Here is a 22,849-nt window from a genome sequence, read left to right on the forward strand (position 1 = left end):
ACACCCATTTATCTTTCTTGAACCTCCCTGCAGATCCTCACCCCCGCCTTCCCTACCGTCTTCCGTAATTTCTCAGCTGTTCTTTGCAGGCCAGCCTCTTCAGCTGAGTGCCTGCACTCTTATGGGTTCATCGGGCTTGTATGCAGCAGGAATCTTTGGACCAAGGTAATTTCACACTGTTCAACTTGTTTCCCAGGTTGTTAAGCCTTCCTCTACCTCTCGGCCACTGGGACTGTAGAATGGGACTGACATACGTAGCCATGAAGCACACATGGGGGATGGAGGCAACAGACAAGGTGCTGGCACTAACCCCTTAAAATTCCGACGGCCATGTCTTCACGATGTCACCAGTCACTGAAATTCGTCATGCCACGTATCATTGGCTGTTAACTGGTTGCTTGTTAAATGGCTACTTTTGGAAATGCTTTGAAATAACTTACATAAAATGTGTAAAGTACAATGTTTAGTTTTTGAGGCGTGAATAAATACGTTCTATTTCTATGTATTCCAACTAAGATTGCTAAATGTAAGTAGCACTTGCCGAGCATATTTCAAATTGGGCAGAAAACACGTCAGTGTGTTACCTTTCAAAAGAGACCAAAAACGTCCATATTCTCCAAACGCTTCAAGAACAAGATTCAATTTACTTGGGTAGGTCTTGGATTGGGATTTAAGGCAAATTTCACAGGAACTCAATACCCTAAAAGGATTACCATATTTTCTGACTAGAAGATGCTCCTGAGAACCCCAAATTGGGCCATGAATTTGAAAGTGCGCCTTATATACAGAAAATAAGGGTGGAGAAGATCGGAAATGCATATTGTAATTATAGCTGTGCGTTATTACTCAGCGCTTTACACTTCTGAATTTGAGCAATTATTGATCAATCAATAATTGTTTACTGTATCTCATCTCATTAGCTGCACCGCTTATCCTCAGTAGGGTCGCGGGGGTGCTGGAGCCCATCCCAGCAATCATCGGGCAGTGGGCAGGGGACACCCTGAACTGGTTGCCAGCCAATCGCAGGGCACACGGGGGACAAACAACTCCCTCGCTCATTTACACCTAGGGACAACTTGGACCGGCCTGTATTTCACCTGAAATGCATGTTTTTGGAATGTGGGAGGAAACCGGAGTGCCCGGAGGAAACCCACGCAAGCACGAGGAGACCATACAAACTCCGCACAGGAAGTCTGGAGCTGGATTTGAACCCACGCAAGAGGTTCCCATGACTTGAACTGTGCCACACATGCGCTAACCACAGCCGCGCTGCCCAGTTTACTGTATATTAAACATAAAAATGCGCTCCTTTTCTGAATGACCATCGCTGGTCCAAATTGCAATACATTGTGAGCAGCGGGATTCAAACCTAGGTCATGGTGATGAGGGCAACAACAACTTATTTCCAGCGGTCGCTTGGTCGGTTGTTGGATTTTTGGTGGGTTAGTACCACAGTGGTACAGATAGCATACGAAAACAATTCAAGGCATTATCGCAGTGGTGGTTAGTTAGTTAGTTAGTTAGTTAGTTAGTTAAGATCACAATCTGTCAGAACCTGAACAAATACAGGACCCAATCGCGTGGCGTTCTCACACAAGCTTTTCATTTTATGGGAAATGGGGAAGCATGCACGTTAGGACGCCGATCTGGCGTGGAAGGACAGGACGCCGGAGAGGGACGAGATCGATAACGAATCAGGGTAACATAAATAAACAGGAGAAACTAGACGGGAACCAACACTGGAGAAACTAACCAACAGGACAAGAATAGATGGAAAACAAAACTGGAACCCGAAATTAAACAGTACAAAAATAAACAGGAACAATACCGGACTGCAGATATCACAGGAAAACAGGACAGAACCCACATCTTGTGGGGCAGAAGTTCGTTGACAGGAAAAGTCAAGTCAAGTCAAGTCAAATTTATTTATATAGCCCTTAATCACAAAAATGTCTCAAAGGACTGCACAGGATTACAGTTACAAAATTACACAATTACCTGATCTTAAACTAGCAAACCAGCATGCGGGCAAGGAAAAACTCAAAAACCTCAGTGTGAGGAGAAAAGAGAAACCTTGAGAAAGGACCTCACATGTGGTAATCCCCCTTCCAGGATTGAACCGGGTGAATTACAATTAGCATTACTGTACACAGAATAGTAAACACTAGGTAAGATGTTGAAAATGTCCGGAAAGAGCATGACATCAACGACGACGCCAGCTGGTAAATGCAGGGGTTGACATGCTGCAGGTCAGACCCCGGTCCGCTGACCCATCCCAAATCATCCTTCTCCTTCGTATCAGCCAGGCAGGCCTCAGAAAAAGACAGGACAAAACAGAATACGAGGTGGGCATCAATCATATGCTTTGGAATAGAAGTGTGTCTTAAGCCTCAATTTAAAAACTTCCGTTGAGGTTGCAGATCTAATCTCCAGAGGCAGGGCATTCCACAACACCGGGGCCCGGATGGAGAACGCTCTCGAGCCCGCAGACTTCTTGGCTCTCGGAATCACAAGTAGACCGGCATTTTCCGAGCGCAGACTCCGTGCAGGAACATAGGGGGAAATCAAATCAGAGAGATAAGAGGGTGCAAGCCCATGCAAACATTTATATGTTAATAAGAGAACCTTAAAGTCACATCTTAAGTGGACTGGGAGCCAGTGCAAGTTGGCCAATACAGGTGTAATATGCTCAAACTTTTTAGTCTTAGTCAAAAGTCTAGCTGCCGCATTCTGAACCAGCTGCAAACTTTTAATGCTAGACATCGGGAGACCAGAAAGCAATACATTACAGTAATCAAGCCGAGAAGTAATAAACGCATGAATTAAAATCTCTGCATCTGATTGGGACAGCATTGAACGAATCTTCGCAATATTACGGAGGTGGTAGAAAGCTATTCTAGTAATATAATTCACATGTAACTGAAACGACAGATTAGGATCAAATATAACACCTAGATTTTTGACCGAGTCACTATGGGTGATATTACATTTGTCTAGGTTCAGGGTAATGTTTGAAAACAAATGACGACAGTGAGCTGGACCAATAATCAACATTTCAGTTTTTTCTGGGTTAAGGCGTAAAAAATTATTTGACATCCATCTTTGAATCTCAGTAAGGCAATCCTCCAGATTTCTAAAACTTAAATGTCCAGTTTTTTCCAGTGGCACATACAGTTGAGTGTCATCTGCATAGCAATGGAAACTAATATTATACTTGCGGATAATGTCACCAAGCGGGATCATATAAATACTAAAAAGAAGGGGGCCAAGTACAGAGCCTTGAGGAACACCACAAGGGACATTGGATTGTTTAGAGGTCATATTGCCATAGTTAACACATTGCATCCTGTCTGACAGGTAGGACCTAAACCACGAGAGTACAGTTCCTGAGATACCAATGCGTTCTAGACGAATCAATAATATGTTGTGGTCGACCGTATCAAAAGCAGCGCTGAGATCCAGCAGCAGTAACATTGATGAGGCACCAGAATCTATTGTTAAAAGGAGATCATTGGTTACTTTTGCAAGGGCTGTCTCAGTAGAATGATTTGCTCTAAACAGGACAGAATCTACGTCTTGTGGGGCAGGAGTTCGTTGACAGGAAAACAGGACAGAACCCACGTCTTGTGGGGCAGAAGTTCGTTGACAGGAAAACAGGACAGAACCCACGTATTGTAGGAAGGGAGTTCGTTAACAGGAAAACAGGACAGAGCCCACGTCTTGTGGGGCAGAAGTTCGTTGACAGGAAAACGGGACAGAACCCACGTCTTGTGGGGCAGGAGTTCGTTGACGGGCTGACACTGAAGCAAGAGAGCGCTGAGCTTTATATACACAGAATGTCAATCTCTAAACGAGCCGCAGCTGGCACAACACGGGCGGGGCCAATTGAGCAGCATTGCAAACGTGACACACACGGGCAGGGCCAATTGGGCACCACGGCAACCTTGACACACATGGGCATGGCTAAGTGGGCGCCATTTCAACCATGACACACACGGGCGCAGCCAAGTGGGCGCCATGGCAACCATGACACAATATTGTCAAAAGTTCATAACAAATTAATATAATCCGATCACTTACCGTTATTGATGAATACATAGTTCAGTGTTCTCGTTTGACGCAATATTTTTGCTGGGGACGCATCGTGTCAAATCAACGTGCGTCCCTGGGACGCAACTTTTTTGACACGAAATTGTCATTATCATTTTTTAACAAGGATTTACCGCACTCCAAACTTTTCTTGAGGCAGATCCGCCATTGTTGTTTTGGTCTCGCGGTTCGAGTTTTCGTCTGCACGGCTGTCTCCAGTTCAAGTTGTGTAGTGAAAGTCCGTTTCTTTTTAGACAACCGGCTTTTTCGGCTCAACTCATTAAAGAGAGCCGGCTCTCAAACGGCTCACTTGTTTTTATGCATTATATTACGAATGATTATGTTGTATAAAGAAGTTAAGAAAAAAAGGAAGTATAAAAGGAGAAAATGAAAAAAGACAGGTTTGTGGTGATCCCTTTTAATCAGTATATTACCAACAATAATTTAATGCAGAAAATGAATTAATAATTTTAATAAGAAAATGTATTATTCTACTTAATTATATTTGCATGTATTTTTTCCTTCTACAGTGAACATTCAAGCGACTTCATTTTTGAACTTTTTTTTAATAATAAACCTCATGATCCTCATGAACCTCATGCTCATGTCGAGCAACTCAGTGTCTCACAACAAAATGTTCATTAACAATATATATGATATAAGGAAACACATGTACAATATAACATGTTAAACTACATAAATAAACATGTTTGGAAAAAAAAAGATTTTTTTTGTATTTTGTAAGGGAAAATACAACAGTTTGTAAGGGTTTGGAGCACACTAAATTTTGGGGACCCATAGATCTCTGTTGGGACCCATACATTTTTGAGCATGCGAGTCCCCGGGACGCATCACTTTTGAAAGGTAAAATGAACACTGATAGTTATTTTTTTTCTTTTGAAAAATTCAAACCAGTCTGGCAAATAGGTGCGGTAAATCAGATCACCAAGAGTATTTTGCAATAAGTGTATTTCCAATACCCTAGGTTTGGCACAAAATGCATGCTTGCTCTTGAATGTTGCAACAGGTTATTACGCTCTCAAGATATGATTTTTAAGTTGCGTCGAAAAAGTACTTTTTTCATTTACCCTAGGATACACTTTTTTTTTTCGCAATTCTGACTATCATGTACCGAGTCGTATGTCTGTCCAAAAGTTTTGTTAAAAGATTATTTAACATTAATTGTACAGTAACACCTAAAATGTCACAGTATGTAAAAAAAATAAACAAATATACATAATTATAAAGCAAGCAGTCTTCTTGTTTTTGAATTTTGAATACCGCTAAATTAGTGTTTCTACAGCTTAAGGCAAGTTAAACTCAAGACATTTTATACTTTTTTCATGCCTTTTAATATTTATAAGACAAACTTGACAAAAAACCCGACATTGAAACAAACAAAACAAAAAAAACACAAATATTTCTTGCACACAATGCATTGTGCAATTTTACCGGGCACAGCTTTTAGCAATGGCAAAAAACTTAAAACTTAAATTTACACTTTCCCATAGTCCAAAGTGAACATCTCTGTCCGGGTTGATCAGTGTATTGTGGTAGACCTAAAACATGTGTCTGCTCTGAAAGGCCCGACTTTTCATTATCAATTGGTTTTATCGCACGTTTTTGCTCGACTCAGCATGCAAATTTAATGCAAATAAGAGTGCATTGATTTTGTGACCATGTACTGTAGTTGGGCTGTTTAGGGGACATGCTTGTAGTCGTCACAAGGCCATATTTTGATGCATGGGGTCATCCTGAAGTTTTTGCATTCTTCTCGAGGCATTAGGCATTAGCTCAGGAGGTAGAGCGCTCGTCTTGGGATCAAGAGATCGCAGGTTCGAATCCCGGCTCATCCATGTTACATGTCGAAGTGTCCTTGGGCAAGACACTGAACCCCTAATGACCCCAATAAGCAGGTTGGCGCCTTGCATGGCTGCATGGTCGCTATTGGTTTGTGAGAGTGTGTGAATGGGTAAATGTGAAGCACATTGTAAAGCGCTTTGGGAAGTCTTCATTGACTTGAAAAGCGCTATATACTCTAAAACAAAAGTATCTAACATATTTGCAGGTTACCGAATTTTATTGCAAATGTATTCTGTGTAGCACTATTTAGATATTCTAGATAACACGCTACAGTGGGCATTTGCACTTCACATTGGGTATTTGTATATTGTATTCTTTTTGCTTTATTATTGTATTGTTCTCAGCTCAGGGATGCTGCTGGAAATGTGAATTTCCCTTCGGGGATGAATAAAGTATCTATCTATCTATCTATCTATCTATCTATCTATCTATCTACTTTTGTTTGTATTTTTTATTCTTAAGCTATTTGACAAACACTTGGATAATGTTATACAATCGAACTGGAGAGGAATGGACGCCACCAAACACACCACAGGAAGTGTTGCCCCATCAACCCTGGTAGTTACGGTATCCATGAACTGTGATAGAATAAAAACCTGGGGTGGTTTTGCACTATGTTTTTAATCTATCCAAAACTTTAATGTTTTAATGGAGAGAAGGAAATTAAATAATCATTACTTTTAGCCCTAGTTGTTACTATGTTTTTGCCAGGTTAATTATTGAAAGCAGAGTTAAATAGACAGCTCGGTAGCCTAGATGGTAGGGCGCCCGCTCCGATACTGGGAGGTCGCTGGTTCAAGCCTCGGCCGAGTCATACCAACATTGGTACTCATTGCCTCCCTGCTTGACACTCGGCATTAAGGGTTGGAATTGAGGGGTTTGGTCACCTAATGACTCCCAACACAGCAAGTTGGGTCTAAAATGGTGGTGCCCTGTTCGGCTGCGGCTGCATCGGCTTGCTACAGTTTAACTGTACGGGTCAGGTGTATCGACATTTCGTTCTGTGTGCATGGTTACGAAGAATGACAATAAAAGTAAATTATATTCTATTCTAAGTCAATCACTATAATAATAATATTACCAGAAATTTGAAAAGACCCAGAATAGGTGGGCTATTTTCAGAACATGTCCCTGGGCACCTCACCTGCAATAAGGGAGCACGCTGGTCCGCTCAATCATCTCTAGTCGTTCTTCAACTTCATTTCAGCACCAACCGGGCTGCCGTAGAAGAAATGCAAAGAAAAGTATATATAGTTATAACAAATACGTATTCATTCCTGATAAATAAATCAATATCATTCTTCAGGGGCTGAAGAAAACCTTCTTAGGGGCCGGGTGTAGCCTTGACTTTGAAAACTGTGCTATCGATGATTTGCAAAAAAAACAATTCATTTTACTTATCAGTTCAAGCCCAGGGTCAGCAACCGGCGGCGGCTCAGGAGACGGATGCAGCTCTTTAGCGCTGCGGAGTAAAGAGTACAATTGAAAAAGGAGGAAGAATATATATTTTTCTTTTAATATGCCTTTTGTAGTAGGACAAACATGACACAAACTAACCTTTTCCAATGCTGTAAAAATGTGTGGAATAAATATTGCATTTCAACACTGGGTGTTACTACGTACCTATGAGACAAGAGGGAAATCAGCTTTGCTTCATTTTCTCTCTCCCGTCTTTCTTGTTTGAGCCCTTTTAAAGCGGCAGTCTAATGCTGCACTCTTAATTTCAACTAAGTCGCATTAAAAAGGTAAGAGCACAATGCTGTCATAAGCACTTTTTTAGTGACAAAGTAGCTGTTTTCATTAATTGATTCCTGATTTTTGTCAGTATATGTTTTGAATGACACCTGGGGATATTATTTCTGTTTTATTGCTGAGGCCCGGGGATGGCTGCTTTTGGTATCAAAAAAGAGAGGAGGATGCTGCTGTGGTTTACCCATGCACTGACAGGTTTAATATTTGTGCAGAAGTCAAACTTAAACTGCATCAATGTGATTTTATTTACTCACATTATCAAAAGGTTGCTGTTTATTTTATTTTTTCACAAATGCCTGCTTTATTTGTTGAACTCTTTTTGTTGCCCAGATAATGGGTACGTTATGCACGTTCTGTTTTGTTGCTGTTTTTTTAATCCTCAAAATAAAATTACATCACAATTTCGATTTCCTTATTGAATTTCTTTAATTTTATCAAATAAATTAAATATACCATCATTTATAAATATTGTAAGGTCTTAAAACTTGAAGAGGTATCCTATAATAGAGTAATCGCATGGTGCATCATTTTGATAGAAGTCTTACATGGCTAGTATAGATACATATGTGCTGCATTCATTTTAAAGCTTGTATAAAGCTTATATAAATCTTTTCATTTTTTGAGGCTCCAGACAAACTTTTTTTGTGGGGTACAATATAGCTCTTTCAACATTTTGGGTCTGTTGTTGCATTGTTTGTGTTGCTGTTGCTTGTGACTGCCACGTCTTGTACTGTGCATGTGAATATAAATTCATGTGTGTGTGTAAAATGGCAAAGGTATACCATCTCCCTACCATTTTACAACCCAATGGATTATGGATGAGAGGCGTCCATCCAACAACTTGGTGAACAAAGGCCTGGTAACGATGGTCATTTTCATCCCAAAAGAAGATTTTCAGTGGTGGGTTGGGTCTGCAACGAGTTGGGCTTTCCACACAAATTTTGACAGGTGCGTTCATACAAGGCTTAAAAGTATACCCAAACTCTTAAACATGCAAAACATGAAGAAATATTTCGTATATTTTGCACTAAATCATTGTGTATTTCATTTCTATACCCCAAATATTTTCTAATACAATGCCTTTTGAAAACAGCATATCTTGTCTTTGTCATCCTGAGCTGGGACGTCATCCGAGAAAAACCAGCACCCTCACATGCCATTCACTATATTGGTTTATGTGGTAATGTGTTTTAAGATGTTGTGTCACATGTGGATGCAGTAATGATACAACAAAGCTTGAGCAACACACAGAAAGCCAGCAACAGGGGGCTAACTGGGATCGATCAACGAAAAGCGGCCACAGCCTCGGCGGAAAAATGTGAGTCTGGCAGACAAAAAAACATGTAGTGAGCAGTCAGGCTAATTGGGAACCAACTACCAAAAGCAACAATTTCCATGGCAACAAAAGTGAAGCCGGACAGGAATAAATATATAAATCTGTCGCTATGGCTAGGCTAGCCAATCAAAAAACATGCAGTGAGCGGCCAGGCTAACTGGGAACCAACAATAAAAAGCGGCAACCACTACTAAGATAAAAGCGAAGCTGGTCGACCAAAGGACAAAGCAAAACTGGCACTAACGCCTGGCTGGCCGACCAGACCACACACGGTGGGCATCCAACGAGAGCTAACCAGAAGCAAACAAAACACGAAAGCCTTCGGCAGCCCCAACGCCAACTGTTTGCCAGATGAAAAACCACAATCGTCTACCTAAAAGGAGGGTTAGGCAGAAAAGGAACACAAAATGTAACTTTGGCAAGTAAACATACTCCAGCCAGATTTTGTAGGTCAAATCACTCAACTTAGCCAAAAAGTCACAAGGCCCCCAGCGACAGGGTAAGCATTTGCTATTCACTAAAATTGCTGTCATTTGCATAAATGTGGGGAGGAACCCTACACGTGCTGTGCCTGATTGAAAAAAAAATTCTGTTTGGCAATAACTTTAAAGCCCATTTATGCTATCACTGTCTCCTGCATCACCTTTTGTCGACAATAACAATTGCCACCAGAAAATGTTAGACGCATACAAAGTTCTGCGATTTTGTTGCCTGTGATTGGTCCATTTACTCCCATGTTGTGATCACGTTTATGTAATATAAGGAGAGTTCGCCATCAATCATCTAAGTTGGTCAGGCTTATTCCTAAATACACTAATCCCTCGCTTTATGGCCATCCATTTTATGCAGTTTCGCTACTTTGCTAAGTTTCATCATACAATTTTTTCCTTTAATTATTTCAGAGCTGACAACTTTTTTGCTATCTTTAAAGCAAGTAGCAAGGGTTTTTTTGTGCCAATCATTTAATAAGGTTCTGTTTTTTCGTCCCTTTGTAAATAGAAGCAACATTTTAAACATGGAATTTTGTATTACCTTGGGATGTCTCTGTGTGTTATTGATATTGGTTTGATGATCTCAAACCTTTGGGTGTGATAAATATGCAAAAAACACATGATTCACGACAGTGTTCACTCTTACTTGTTTCTGATAGAATTTCTGTCATGTTCCGCTGCTGTGTGTCTCGCTGTGGCCGTTATATACCTTTAATATTTCTGCATCTCCCTGACCACCGCAGAATCATTGTAATCCTTTCCTGAAGCAAACGTGAGTACCTGATGCACCCGCAGATAGAGGGAAGCCCTCCCACAATTGTTGCAGTAATCTTCTCCTCATCTCTGCTCAGAGCACACTCACATCACTTAGGCCATTTGTTACCATCTGTACAGGGATAAGAAAAATCGACAAGTAGATCCCCATTTAGTGCCATACTCACGTGTTGAAATGATGGAATATATACACTGTTTACACCAGTTGTTCTCAACTGGTCTGACTTCAGAACCGACTATTCCATGGAAATCACAAGCTGCAATCCAAGAGAAAATAATTTCACTTCTCAAATGTATACAATGGAAAGATGTTGCAGTTTAAAGTATAGATAATTATAATACAGGGGTGTCAAATGTTTCAGAAAGCGTACCAGATTTGGTAAGCTGAAAATTTGTGTGGGCCGACTATTCAGCCTGGTAATCTTTGTACAGTCGCTCATAAATTCACCCTGCGTGAAAGGTTTGCAGTGACCTCATAGATCACCTTTGAAGCATTTTCATTTGACTCGCAGTGTCTCGTGCAAAAGCACTGATGTGCCGTCAAAACAGCTTTCTGTTGCTTCACCTTTTTCCAGCGCTCGTTTCAAGTTAGCATTTTGTAGTCGGTATGCTTCGTTTGGCACTGCCTCTTGATATATTGTTTGAAAAAAATCAGTCTTTTGGTGAATTTGGCAGACGCGGTTGTTTCTATGAAAACAATACTCCAAATTTCACTTCGCCATCACAATCAACTTTCCTTTTTGTATCTACAGTCACCATGTCGAAAATGGGGTGGGTTAAAATTGTCACAGAAAGCCAAGGGCACGGTGGCGAAAGGGCTACTGCCATCTATCTGTTCAAATGTTGTTGGTTTTTTTGGGGGGGGCGTATGATTCATTTTATGACAAAGGCCGCGGGCCTATAAAGGTTAAATCGGGCAATAACTAGCCCCCAGCTGGACTTAGGACATGCTTGGTATAATATATTCACCTTTAAAAACATTACGAGCTAAACAAAAACGCCCATATGTACTCTCATATACGTAAGCCTACATCACATTTAAGCGATCCCTCAAACTGCTTTAAAACAGCCACATACTAAAATAAATTCAAAATATCAATAAAGTGTGTACCTAAACACCGATGATTATTTAATATATATTAGGCATGGTATGAAGTTTAAAATGTGCCATTTTTAAACCGTGTACCGTACCTTCCAAAAGCGTTTCAGTGTCAGTTACGCGTACATCAATTACATATATTACAATAGTTTCCTTCTTCGACTCAATTGTTGCTGCCGCTGATTTTAACTTTTACTTCCCGTAATCACTAACCTTATTAGGGCAGATTATTATTGGGAGAGAAAGGAAAACAAACAAAATGTATATAGATTTTACGCAAAATAAACCATATACTATTTACACAGAATTTGCATGTTTCACCCTTGGATGCATGGCCTACCGGGTCATACTCTCTTTCATTAGTGGGGTTGAAAATTTGTGGGAAGAATAACAACTCAGGGGGTCATTTTTGACCCCACTTACGCAGCCAAGGTTTAAGAATTTGGGAAAACCTAAAGTACAAGGTTGTTCTTGTCTGCACTGGAAGTCCTCAGAATGTTGATTCTTATGATGCACTACAAACACAATTTTCAAACATTCTTAAAAGTTTTCATGCACAAAAATGCTGTTAGTGCATCAAGGACTCGGCCGGATTAATAATGCCTTTGATCCTTGTATGCACAGTGGAAGAAGCAAGCGAAATAGGCTGTAACTTTGGCTGCGGTATCAGCAAGCAGCTGTTGTACGAGTGACATAGTCAAGGGCTGGTGATACCAACATGGGAAAATCCCGGAGGTTAAGAGACAGCGGCGGTAGCGGCATTGGCAGCAGTAACGGCAGTTGAAGCTGAGTCTCCACACTAGTCCAAAAGGGGAAAAAGGGGCAACACAAAGCGCGGCAAACACAAAGCTTTGCTTTCAAGACACCGCGCACGATATTTAGCCGCTTTGTCCGCCTGGGTCGTTTGTTGAATTGTTCATTGGGGGCGTTCGAGACTGTTAGTGGGGTTCAAAAGACCCGGAGAGGAATGTCAGGGGAGGAAGGGTGCAGGAACGAAGTTGGGGGTTTTAAGAAAGGTAAATGAATACCAGATGGGTTGTTTTTTGTGTTAAGTAAAGGCTTAGCTTCAGCTAGCAGGCGCAATTGCCTCAGCAGCTATCAGCTTATCCTCAGTAGGGTCACGGGGGTGCTGGAGCCCATCCCAGGTATCTTCAAGCAGGGGACACCCTGAACATGTTGGGACACCCTGAACTGGTTGTCATTGATATATATATATATATATATATATATATATATAAAATATAATGTCAAAATATTTTAAAGCACTTGGATGCCCGTTTGCCTGTTTGCAACTATAGCCAAAAGATTCCCTCTTTGTTATATTTTGGCATTCAGCTGTTGAGATAGGGCATATATATATAATATAATATAATTTGGGTGGACGTATTTTTTGCTAGAAATTTTTGAGGGAGTCTGAGAGAAGTCTGCAAGAAGGGCAAGATGCTCAATGCCAAAGCTGCTGGATGTGTCTCTTGAGGGAACGCTTCTCATCAGCAATGTTTGCAGCGATGACAGCCAGCAAATCAGAGTGTCAGGGAACGATTTTCTATTTCTTTGCTGTTACCAGAACCCTCTCTACATCGCGCATTGGTTATCGCGGGTTGTAAATTGAGTTGATTTTGTCTTCATACTCAATCATATTGTATCACGCTTTGTGTTCTGTTAGACAGCACACCGCGCAGACAGATTAGAGAGGGCGTTCTGTGTCGGGTGGGTGAGACTGTCTATGTACATGACTGCATAGGCTGGTGTGACTTTTTGTGTGCCCAACTATGATAGACTGTGGAAGGGGCTATACCAATGGTTCCCAAAGTTTTGCAGGCTAGCGCCCCCTTGGCTCCCCAGTGTCCTTTTTGACATAATTTGTGATAATTTTTAATGTACTGGTACAAATGACTTGTTTTTCCTCTGGACCTAGAGACTACGCAAAAGTAAATTCTGCAACGGTCGTTTTCTTCAGTTCCACGTCCGCTTCATCAACACTAAAGAAGGTCTGAACAAGTGATGTACCGCCCTTCTTCGGTGCAAGCTTCGTTTCCTTCTTGTTTGTTGACATTGGGACTATGTTTACGGAGTCCGCCATGACACTCAATGCGCTGACATGGTGGGTATGACATAGTGTACTGCTTGCAAACTTTGAATCGCGTTTATTGGCTTGTGCTATTATCAAAATTTGCCTCTGATCTGGTCAGTAACAATTCACTCACTACAAAACCTTGAAAAATCCGCAGGGCTTTGTGGTTTCACAACCGCACTACGTTCAAACTTCTGACTTCGACTTCGGACTGCAGCCCCCCACCGCCCCCCTACCGCCTTCTTCCTCACCGCCCCCCCAGATCTTTCCACCGCCCCAGGGGGTACGTACCACCCACTTAGGGAACCACTGGGCTATACCATAGGGGGCAAGGGTGGACTATGACCCCCCCACAGATATGCTCTGCCCACCCAAAGAAAAGTGAATGTAGAAAAAATGAAATAAAAGAAGAAGTTTGATAGAAGGCTTTAAAGTAAAAAGCTAAGGGGAAAAAATGAAACAATAAAGAAAAAGGGAAAAAGAAGAAAAGAGCAACAAAAAAGAAAACAAGTTTAAAAAAACAGATTTGTGGGTGCCTTTTGATAAGTATATTACCAATATTAATATTAACAAAATTAATTCATGATTTTTGTATTTTTTTGTAAAGATCTACTAAATTATAATAGCATTTTCTTTCACTCTGCAGTGAACTTTTGACTAATTTAAACTTCAAACATTTGTATACTTATATACTTTTTATACTTGTATACTTTATATACTCAACAAATTTAAAGTGAACAACCAACACAAAATCTCTAGGTAAGTTTGACCCTTTGGGGGATTTTATAAAGGTATGACGCAATTTTGCAGATTTTCACTTTTCACAGGTGGTTCTGGTCCCCATTAACTGTGTAAACCGAGGGATCTCTATACCATTTATTTGGCACCAAACAGTTTGCAAGCGTGCACCTTTTTTCATAACTACTCAATACTTCCTTGATGTTATTCATTGTGGCCAGAGAAATCCATAAATATAGACACAAAAAAAGATTTTAGATTTTTTTGAGAAGAAAAAAACCCTTTTGGATGGTGTACAACCTTTCAGTTGTTATTTCAGTCCATGATTGCTTAGCAACATTCCACAATTATTTTACATTTCTTGGTTTTGCTTCACAAACAGCGTTTTTGATATCACCGCACAACTTCTTGATTTGATTGGAATCTGAGGATTGGGCTGGCCACTGTACAACATTATTTTTTTTGATCTGGAACCAAGACGGGCAGCATTGGCTCAGGAGGTAGCGCACTCGTCTTGGGATCAAGAGGTGCAGGTTTGATTCCCGGCTCCTCCGTGTTATATGTCGAAGTGTCCTTGGGCACGACACTGAATCCCTAATCCCCTCGATAGCAGGTAGTTGCCTTGCATGGCTGACGCAGCTATCGGTTAGTTAATGTGTAAAAGGGAAAAGTCTGAAGCAGATTGTAAAGTGCTTTGGGAGGTCTTCATTGACTTGAAAAGCGCTATAAATGTGGACCATTTACATTTACATTCAAGACTTTGCTCGTCAACTGGTGTGTTTGCGGTCATTGTCTTGTCCTCTTCAGCATAAGGCAACAAAACCTCTTCAAGTATTTTGACACACACAAACTGATCCATAATCCCTGGTATGCGATAAATGGGCCCAACACCAGAAAAGGAGGGACATGCCCACACCATGACTGCCCATTTTGCACATCTGGTTAGCTGCTCCTCTTGCACTCTTTGCACTACTGTATAATACTATATATAGCTATAATTATTTAGTATATTTTTAGTACTTCAATACTCCAACTCAATACAACATTTTATTTATATCTGTACATTCAAGGAAACTGTGCGGGTTAGATGTATCGACATTTCGTTCTGTATACACGTGTACAAGAATGACAATAAAGTACAGTGCATCCGAAAAGTGTTCACAGCGCTTCACTTTTCCCACATGTTGTTATGTTACAGCCTCATTCCAAATTGTATTAATTTAATCTCTTATCAAAAAATTCTACACAAAATACTCCATTATGACAATGTGAAAAATATTGTTTTTTTTACTTTTTTGAATTTATTAAAAATAGAAAACTAAAAAATCACATTTACATAAGTATTCACAGCCTTTGCCATGAAGCTCAAAATTGAGCTCAGGTGCATCTTTTTTCCACTGATCATCCTTAAGATCTTTCTACAGCTTAATTGGAGTCCACCTGCAGTAAATTCAGTTGATTGGACATAATTTGGAAAGGCACACACCTGTCTAAATAAGGTCCCACAGTTGAGTGTGCTTGCATAGCACAAACACCAAGCATGATATCAAAAGAACTGTCTGTAGACCTGCGAGACAGGATTGTCTTGAGGCACAAATCTGGGGAAGGATACAGAAAAAAATTTGCTGCTTTGAAGGTCCCAATGAGCACAGTGGCCTCCATTATTCGTAAAGAAAAGACTTGAGGCTGTATTTGCTGCCAAAGGTGGATCAACAAAGTATTAAGCAAAGGCTGTGAATACTTATGTAAATGTGATTTCTTAGTTTTCTATTTTTAATAAATTCAAAAAAAGTAAAATAAAAACTTTTTCACATTGTTATAATGGAGTATTTTGTGTAGAATTTTGAGATAAGAGATTAAATTAATACAATTTGGAATGAGGTTGTAACATAACAAAATGTGGAAAAAGTGAAGCGCTGTGAATACTTTCCGGATGCACTGTATATCTGAATCTGAATCTGAATGATACGTGCACCACCATGCTTCACTTCCTCAATATGTACTGAGGTTTGGGGGTCGTCTCATACACCATATGTGGCCCCAAAAAGGACATATTCTTCTATTTTTCTTGGTGAGGTGCTCTTTGGCAAAGTGTAACCTCTTCTGCACATTTTAAAGAGGGACTTTCATGGGGTTCTTGAAAATAAATTTTCTTCACAGGGACATTTTTAACTGTCACAGCACTTACAGGTAACTGCAGACCGTGTTTGATCGTCCTGGAGCTGATCATTGACTGAGCCTTTGCCGTTCTGATTATTCTCCGGTCAATTTTATTAGTTGTCTTTCGTTTTCTTCCGTGTGTCTGCTGTTTTTCTACCCATATAAAAGCATCAGAGATGATTTTAGCCAAACAGACAACATTTTTTTGCACCTCTTTATAGGTTCTTCCCTCCCCAATCAACTTTTTAATCAAGGAACGCTCTTTTTCAGAGCAATGTCTTGAACCACCCATGTTCCTCAAATGCATGTTAAATCTGTGTTGGCTTCATCATCCTTAAATAGGTGCCCCCTGATTCACACCTATATTTTTTCTTACCCGGAATTGATAAACTCAGAGATCGGTAACCATGCTGCTATTTTTTTAACACACCCATATGAGCTATTTGCCCAATTGCACATCCTTCAGAGTGTGCCCATTATGAATGCTGGGTCTTGTATGTTTTCTGAGAATCTACTGCACCTTCTGGTAACTTGTCTGGCATGCAACATTAAAAAATATTCTAAAAACCAGGGATATTTTGGTTAGTCATATTGCACTATTTTTATTTTGAACATTACTATAAATCTCTGGTCCGATGAGACAAAGTTTGAACTCTTTGGTGTGAATATATATATATATATATATATATATATATATCCATCCATTATCTGCACCGCTTATCCTCAGTAGGGTCACGGGTCGCGGGGGTGCTGGAGCCCATCCCAGCTATCTTTGGACAGCCGGCAGGGGACACCCTGATCTGGTTGCCAGACAGTCGCAGGGCACACAGAGAAAGACAACTCACTTGCTCATTCATACTTAGGAACTATTTGAACCGGCCAATGAACCTAACATGCTTGTTTTTTGAAATGTGGGAGGAAACTGGAGTGCCCGGAGGAAACACACGCAAGCACGAGGAGAACATGCAAACTCCACACAGGAAGGTTCGATCTCATGCTTTGGAACTGTGCCCGCACTGCCATGCTGCCCCCACACACACAATATAATAATAAATTGACTATCTGGAAAATGAAAAAATAAGATTTTAATTTTAAGAAGATAAGTTTTCATTTTATAACTCATAGTTTATTACTAATTCATAGTGATTATTTAGGAATTTTCCTTATTCAATTATTGTTTTTGTAACTAACGTGAAAAAATAAGAACGGAAAAAACATCTTAAAATTATTTAATAAAGGAAATACACGACATACCAGGAACCTTTATTTGATCTTTTGAATTCCTCCCAATACTTATTTGTTTTCTTCCAGCAAGTTGATGTTATTTTTGTTTTTTTTGCATGTTTGTATCCTTTTAAGTGTTTCGCAATTTTTGGGTGTAAAAATGTTATCCAATCCGAATTTGGAGCCTGTGCAACTGCATGTTAGTCCGGTATGCTGTCGCTTTTTCACAAACTTCTGTAAGTCACATTTATTTATATAGCCCTTAATCACAAAAATGTCTCAAAGAACTGCACAGGATTACAATTACAAAATTACACAATTACCTGATCTTAAACCAGCATGCGGGCAAGGAACAACTCAAAAACCCCAGCGTGAGGAAAAAAGAGAAACCTTGAGAAAGGACCTCACATGTGTAATCCCTCTTCCAGGATTAACCAGGGTGAATTACAATTAGCATTACTGTACACATAATAGTAAACATTAGGTAAGATGTTGAAGATGTCCGGAAAGAGCATGACACCAACGACGCCCCCAGCCTCTAAACTAGTCCAGAAAGTTTATGACGGCCACGACGCTGCTTCCCATCTCTGCCAGCTTGTAAATGCAGGGGTTGACGTGCTGCAAGTCAGACGCTGGTCCGCTGACTCATCTCAAATCATCCTTCTCCTTCGTATCAGCCAGGCGGGCGTCGGAAAAAGACAGGACAATACAGAATATGAGGTGGGCATCAATCATACGCTTTGGAATAGAAGTGTGTCTTAAGCCTTGATTTAAAAACTTCTGTTGAGGTTGCAGATCTTATCTCCAAAGGCAGGGCATTCCATAACACCGGGGCCCAAATGGAGAACGCTCTCGAGCCTGCAGACTTCTTGGCTCTTGGAGTCACAAGTAGACCGGCATTTTCCGAGCGCAGACTCCGTGCAGGAACAAAGGGGGAAATCAAATCGGAGAGATAAGAGGGTGCAAGCCCATGCAAATTTTTATATGTTAATAAGAGAACCTTAAAGTCACATTTTAAGTGGACTGGGAGCCAGTGCAAGTTGGCCAATACAGGAGTAATATGCCCAAACTTTTTGGTCTTAGTCAAAAGTCTAGCTGCCGCATTCTGAACCAGCTGCAAACTTTTAATGCTAGACATCGGGAGACCAGAAAGCAGTACATTACAGTAATCAAGCCGAGAAGTAATAAACGCATGAATTAAAACCTCTGCATCTGATTGGGACAGCATCGAACGAATCTTCGCAAAATTACGGAGGTGGTTGAAAGCTATTCTAGTAATATTTTTCATGTGTGACTGAAACGACAGATTAGGGTCAAAAATAACACCTAGATTTTTTACCGAGTCACTATGGGTGATATTACATTGTCTAGGTTCAGGGCAGTGTTTTAAAACAACTGACGACAGTGAGCTGGACCAATAATCAACATTTCAGTTTTTTCTGGGTTAAGGCGTAAAAAATTAAGTGACATCCATATTTGAATCTCAATAAGGCAAGCCTCCAGATTTCTACAACTTAAATGTCCATTTTTTTTCCAGTGGCACATACAGTTGATTGTCATCTGCATAGCAATGGAAACGAATATTATACTAGCGGATAATGTCACCAAGCGGGATCATATAAATACTAAAAAAAAGGGGGTCAAGTACAGAGCCTTGAGGAACACCACAGGGGACATTGGATTGTTTAGAGGTCAGATTGCCATAGTTAACACGTTGCATCCTGTCTGACAGGTAGGACCTAAACCACGAGAGTACAGTTCCTGAGATACCAATGCGTTCTAGACGAACCAATAACATGTTGTGGTTGACAGTATCAAAAGCAGCGCTGAGATCCAGCAGCAGTAACATTGATGAGGCACCGGAATCTATTGCTAAAAGGAGATCATTGGTTACTTTAGCCAGGGCTGTCTCAGTAGAGTGATTTGCCCTAAATGCTGACTGGACAGTTTCAAAGAGGTTATTTTCTGACATGAAGTCATTTAGCTGCTGCGCAACGACCTTTTCAAGTAATTTTGCAAAAAATGGCAGATTTGACACTGGCCTATAATTACCTAGGCTTTCTGGGTCAAGGTTAGGTCTCTTAAGCGTGGGTTTAATGACGGCAGACTTGAATGCTACAGGAACAATACCCGAGGATAGCGATATATTAATAATATCAAAAACTGATGGTCCTAAGATCCCAAACAGATCCTACTGACCATCTGTGTTAGATTATCAAGGGACAAATTATTGAAACTGGAGAATGTTTCTGAACACGAAGCTTTAGCTGAGCCAAGAGCTACTTTATATTTCAGCAAACTGTCACACCAGGCTAGTCGAAAGACCTCCAGCTTAGTAGTGCCCCATTTTCGTTCAAGTTTTCTGCAACTTTGTTTGAATAACCTAGTTTCTTCAGTAAACCAAGGTTTATTCTTCTTAGGTCGGAATTTATGCTTTAGGGGCGCCACAGAATCAAGAACATTAACCAAAGCAGTATTGAAGTTGTTTGTAAGTGAGTCAACAGACCCAGTGTACGAAGGGAAGGCTGCAGTTACTGTAGGTAATAATTCTTTTAAGGCTAAACCGTTTTAGGGCGGATATTGCAACTGCTAAAGCCTAAATTTTTCTTATCACAATAAACATTAAACAGCATCTCACACTTAACAAGATAGTGATCAGAGATGGCATTAGGATACGGTAACACTGTAACATTTAAGGCTACTACGCCACGGGTCAGGACGAGATCTAGAGTGTTCCCATCTTTATGAGTGTGCACATCAACTATTTGATTGAAACCAAATGTATCAATCAGTGACTTAAAAGCAATTGCAAGTGAATTTGATGGGGAGTTTATGTGAACATTAAAATCACCAATAATTACAACATTGTCCGCATAAGTTACTAAGTCTGTTAACAGTTCCGAAAATTCTTCCAAAAAATTTGAGTATGGTCCAGGTGGGCGATACACAACAACTAAATAATTTGGTGTTGACAATAAGGACCTCATAACAAGTGCTTCAAACGTTTTAAAAGTAGTAGGGGTATTAGGAGCAAATTTCAACTTATCTTCCCATATAAGAGCAACACCTCCACCTTTTTTTGCATGGTCGTGCCGAGTGCGAATTCACAAAGTTAGGGGGAGAAGCCTCATTTAACACTACAAACTCATTTGGTTTTAACCAGGTCTCACAAAGGCCAATAAGGTTAAGTTTGTGTTCATTAATAAGGTCATTGACAAGTATAGCCTTGGAGGCTAGTGATCTAATAATCAGAAGGCCAAGCTTCAGCACTGTGGACTGAGCTGAAACCTTTTCGAGTTTTGAACCTTAATGGCAACCTTAGTGGTAACCTCCACAGGATTATACTGCCGGGTCTTGTGCCTTGCATGACGGCAGATGCGGCCCGAATTCTATACCACAGGAATATTGTTGACAGGTGGAGTAGCAGGATGACTATTGGTAGAAAATAATGTTAATTCTTCTCCCTCCTCACCTAACAAGGGAGAAACAGAGGTAAGAAGCACAGAAGAAGATGCTATAGAAGAATACAGATCAGGGTGTATGGTGCAGTCAATAGAACGCTCTAAACTACAAAAACTCTGTGAATTGCATGAATCTAGCATAGCGCTAGTTAGCTCTAGCGTTACAGACTCCACATACCTGCGCTGATTCTTATCTATGCAAATTAATTTGTCTACAGTTTGGGAAGCACATCCTCACAACCAAATGGGGAAAAAAAGGAAACTCACACCAGCACGGGGAGAACATGCAAACTCCGCACAGGAATGCTGGTAGCTGGATTTGGACCGATGACCTCAGAACTGTGCCATGGATGCTTTAACCACACAGCTGCTGTGCCGCCCACAAACATCAAAATGTTGTTGTTTTTTTCAAATCATAACTTGACACTTAGGTAAAATGAGCAAGTTTTTGCCATTCTCAGTCGTGAAGTGTCTTTTATTGTTTTTAATACTATTGACCATTAGCACATGACGTCACATTGCCTTCCCTGGCAGAGAATCCTTGTTTTATAACCTTATCTTCTCTGTTCCGTTATCTTCTTGGCTTTTTTACGTCACTGTGAATGTGTGAAACTGGAGTGTCATGCCCAATTTCGTTGTCACAATATGTTAACCCATTTTGTAACAATGACAATAAAGGTATATTCTATTCTTCTATTCTATTCTATTCTATTTAGAACCATGACAGACGGCAAGGAGCATTCTAGAACTGCACTTGAATGAGCATTTGACTTCTAACAAATATCAATAACCATGACGGAAGAAAATAACAACCACTTTTTTACAATACAGTAGTGATTTATTGTTGTGCGGGGTGCTGTGCCAACTAGCAAGATTTTAATCCCGATTTAGAATTGTATCCTTTTTGATGTTCGTCGTTCGTTCGTTGGGGTTGTCCATCGATTTGATGATGACCATCTTCTTTTATTTGTGAGTCTGCTGATGTTTGAACAGTCCGATCCTGGATTGTGGTTGGAGACTCAGGTAAAAGAGGATACCTGCGCAATGATGGTTTTTAAAGTGGCGTAAGGGGTGCGCTTTTCCCAACGCCACTATCTTGATTGTAAAGAAGATGGTTCCAGTGGCAAGGGAGACCCTAGACGACCGGCATCTTTCTATCCATGAAAAGATGCCAGGTATCTTTCATATGTCAGGAATAAGTCTGTATGAGTCATAACTAGACCTGCTAATGCTACTGTATCCTCAGTTTCTCTAAATACTGACGCTGCCCGACCTACGAGCGAGTTAGGTTCTGGACGATCGTTCGTAAGTTGCTTCAGTGCTATATTTTGTATGTTTATGGTTTGTATAAGTATGTTTAAGGCTTGTATCAATAACCTGTATTATTTTGTACAACAAAATACTAATTTATTAAAATAATATGGTATATAAAGATAAAGTGAGGTTTTACTTACTTTTTGCAATTGAAGAGGTCCTCCTCCGTGGTAGAAAGTGGCCAAAAAAAAGCGTTGCGACCATTTTCTCAAACGCATCAAGCTTTCTTATTCAACTTTCTCATTCCAAAAGAAATGGCTCGCCTCTTCCTTACACTTTTTCACCCATAATATTGAATGGATACATGAGATATTAAACAGTAAAAATGTCAAAGTTCTAGTGATATAGTACACGTTGTTATGATTACACACGAACCAGAAAGTAGAAGCCGGATTTTTTTCTACGGTGTGGATGCTGGGTGACCTCTCACAATGCCACGTGGCGGGAAGAAGCACTACAGTACTGTCCTCTACT

At 40.3% G+C, this 22,849-nt stretch overlaps 1 long non-coding RNA gene across 1 annotated transcript; it reads left to right on the forward strand.

Moving 5' to 3' along the window:
- The first annotated feature begins 14 nt into the window (after positions 1-14).
- LOC148363427 (uncharacterized) lies at positions 15-21,573 on the forward strand. The gene is made up of 4 exons (XR_015850839.1): positions 15-165; positions 13,323-13,508; positions 13,636-13,761; positions 21,280-21,573. It is a non-coding gene; the product is annotated as an uncharacterized LOC148363427 (long non-coding RNA).
- Positions 21,574-22,849: the final 1,276 nt, after the last annotated feature.

This window comes from Urocampus carinirostris, chromosome 7 (genome assembly GCF_059441175.1).
Source record: "Urocampus carinirostris isolate Australia breed hairy pipefish chromosome 7, RoL_Ucar_1.0, whole genome shotgun sequence".
Lineage (NCBI taxonomy): Eukaryota > Metazoa > Chordata > Actinopteri > Syngnathiformes > Syngnathidae > Urocampus > Urocampus carinirostris.